Source organism: Arachis hypogaea, chromosome 14 (assembly GCF_003086295.3).
Source record: "Arachis hypogaea cultivar Tifrunner chromosome 14, arahy.Tifrunner.gnm2.J5K5, whole genome shotgun sequence".
Classification (NCBI taxonomy): domain Eukaryota; kingdom Viridiplantae; phylum Streptophyta; class Magnoliopsida; order Fabales; family Fabaceae; genus Arachis; species Arachis hypogaea.
The window spans coordinates 51,130,730-51,134,323 of NC_092049.1; positions in this window are offsets into that span (position 1 = coordinate 51,130,730).

Here is a 3,594-nt window from a genome sequence, read left to right on the forward strand (position 1 = left end):
GGGGCATGGCACACCAAAGAGTGGGCGTGGCACTGATAGGATATTTTTGCGGAAAAACGAATTTCTCCAAAACACCCAAAACTCACAGGCAAGTGCACCGGGTCGCATCAAGTAATAAAACTCACGGGAGTGAGGTCGATCCCACAGGGATTGATGGATCAAGCAACTTTAGTGGGTGATTAGTTTAGTCAAGCTAACATTGAGTGATTTGAATGACAATTGAAGCCAACAGAATGTAAACTTGCAGGAATTATAAAGTGCAGAAAGTAAAATTGCAAGTAACTTAAAGAGCAAGAAAGTAAAATAGCTGAAACTTAAATTGCAAGAAATACAAATTGCATGAAAGTAAAGGGGACTGGGTGCAGGGAAATTAAATGAAAGCAGTAAATCAAAGCTTAGAACAATTGCAAGGAAATTAAAATTGCATGAAAAGTAAATTCAGATCACAGTGGCTCAAATGTAAAATCTGAATGAGAGGTTGAAGATCTCAGGGGTTGGATGAGACTAGAGACCAAGTCTAGATCTTAATTCCTTCCTTGATCCAACAGAGAATAATTGCAGAAGAAAATAGAGAGGAAAGCAGTAAAGAGAGTTTTGATTCAAATCACAATTCCTTCAAATTATGCAGCAAGTAAACAGAGAGAAATCTCAGAGGGAGAATGAAACAGAACACCTTCAATTCTCCACCCAAGACTTAAAAACAAAGAAAAGAAAACTAAAGAGAGAGAGCTCTGTATTCCTAATGCTCCCTAGTGGAGCTCGCCTCCCTATTCTCTCTATTCGGGCCTCCTTTCTAAAATGAGAATGATGCCTTATATAGGCATTTTTACAAAATGAAAATGAAATTCAAAACAAATTACAATTAAATGAAATTCCTATTTTATCTATCTCTTGTGCCTTTGAGTGATGACAATGCTCTTGATGGAATTGGGTTGATAGAGGCCTTGGTTGATTGCTCTTGGAGTTTGGAGAGGAACCGAATTGAACCGGGTTGGAATCATGAAAGCTTGAGTAAAAGTTGGAGTAAAAGTTAGGGGTCTAACTTTTGCTCCAACTTTTCACATCAGCACCCTTGTTTTGCTGATACCAACGTTGGGGCAAAAGTTAGGGGTCTAACTTTTGCTCCAACGTTGGCCTCCCCTTGGTTATTCATGGCGCCAACGTTAGGCAAAAAGTTAGGGGGCTAACGTTGGCGCAAACTTTTGCTAGTCCAAGGAGTGTTTTTCATGTGCCAACGTTAGCCAAAAAGTTAGGGGGCTAACGTTGGCGCAAACTTTTTGTGCATCCAGGGAGTGTTTTTCATGCCAAAAGTTAGCCAAAAAGTTAGGGGTCTAACTTTTGCTCCAGCTTTTACTTCCTGGTTCATAATTAATCCAAAAGTTTGAGCTAAAGTTTGAGGGCAAACTTTTGCTCAAACTTTTTGTTCTCTCTTCCTCCTAGCCCTTCCTTCTTGCATCAACCTTTCTCCAAGCTTTCTCACCTATCATTAATCAACCAAACACATCAAAGCTATGCTCAAAATCATGAGATATTCATTCTTTCATAATATGTGACAATTATAGCACAAAACCTCATGAAATAGCATGAATTCATACATGGTTGATTAAATCAAAGGAAACATGAAAATCTACCTAATTGGCTTGCTTATGGCTCAAGAAAGTGCATAAAATCTATTGAAAACAAATGAAAAAGAATAGAAAAGTATGACATGTTGGCATGTCATCAGGCACGCCAGTTTTACAACATAGGGGGCATGGCACGCAAGAAGTGGGCATGGCACGCCGGGCTACTTGACAGACTGACCTAGTCACCTTCAAATGGGCGTAACTTGAGCTACAGAGGTCCAAATGAGTTGATTCTAAAGGCGTTGGAAAGATAAAATCCAAGGCTTATCATCAATATATAATAATTTATACTGGATATTCAATTTGAGGCCCAAAAAACTCCAAACTTTCAACGTTGCAAAGTGGGTCATAATCCAAAGAGCAAAATCAAGTGGGCGTGGCACTTGAAACCACACGCCAACTTTTCCCTGTAGCCTCCAACCTTCAACCAAGCCTACTCCAACTCTCATTCAAGCTATAATTGTCAACCAATCAAGGCCACAAGAATCATCTAGAATAGTTTATTTTCATTTCATTGTAAATTGCTTTTAATTTCATTTAAGTTTGTAATTTAGAAGAGCCTATATAAAGGCCTTAGTTCATAGAATTAGGCATGCTGGATTGGGGGGAAGTCTTAGGACCCTCTTTGTTCACCATCAATTTCTTCTATTTTCTTTCTTACTTTGTAAATAATTTAGTTATGAATTACTAACTCTTTCCATTGGGAAAGAGAGCTCTATTGTTTTTCAATGGATTGATTGTTTTTATTTTTCTTCTTCTATTCATCTCTCTTTGATTTACTAGAAGGGATTTCGTTCTTCGTTCTAGCATTCAATTATCTTGGAAAAGAGATTGAATGTATTTGGGTTTAATGTGAACCTTGGAAGAGGAATCATAAAACCATGTTTGAAATCCTTTCTCACACTTGAGTAGATTTGGGTTTTGGTGATTGGATATGGTGACATATAATCCACCCACTACCTGGATCTATAAGGATATGTGGTATAATTAGGGAACAAGCTTCATCTCTTCTCATGAGCAATTAGACCAAGGAATTGGCTATTGATCAAGATTGGGGAGATTGAGTTACCAAGGGATTGGGACTCAATCACTCATGATTGCCAAGACGTCAATGAGTTGCATGATTGAAGATGAGATTAAATCAATTAATCTGGAGAATTCAATATCTCTTGATCCCAATGTTTATTTTATCTTTCTTTCTTTTATTTACTTTATGGTTATTTACTTTTCTGCACTTTACTTTCCTTCCATTTACTTTCTTGTACTTTATTGCTTTCCTTTACTTTTATGTCATTTACATTTCTTGTTGCTCATCATCGCAATTGTGCTTGTCTAACTAGAATAATTAATCAACTATTGTTTGCTTAGTCCAATTAATTTCTTTGGATACGATCCCACTCCTAGTGGGTTATTACTTGACGACAATTTGGTGCGCTTGCCAAAGAACGGATTCATTATATGTGGGTAGTGAATTCCGGGTCATCAAGTTTTATGACGCTTGTCAAATTGCTCATTAATGAAAAAGGGTACATGATGCGCAGTCATCACAACACCAAACTTAAACTTTGCTTGTCCTCAAGCAAACAAAGAATCATGCAATAGATTTTGACAAACCAAGGTGAGAAGAGTAGCAATATTTATGTTCATGGTTAGCTAGTTTCTTATGCATGCTACAGTCACAAAAGAAATTTAAATGATTGATGCTTCTATTTAGCTCATTTTATGAAATATTTTTCTTTGAGTTCCTTCCTTGAAACAAGCTTTTCATCTTTTTCTTAGCTTAGCTTCTTGGGTGCTTTGCACCATTTGTTGAAAGCTACGACTCTAAATGCTTTGTCTTCAAGTATTACCACTTGATACATAAGCACCACAAGCATTTAATTAGAGGACTCTTTTAGCTCATTTATTTCTTTTCTTTAATCTCTAATCATTGATGCTCAGATTCTTGAGCTTTGATGGAGTGCTTTGT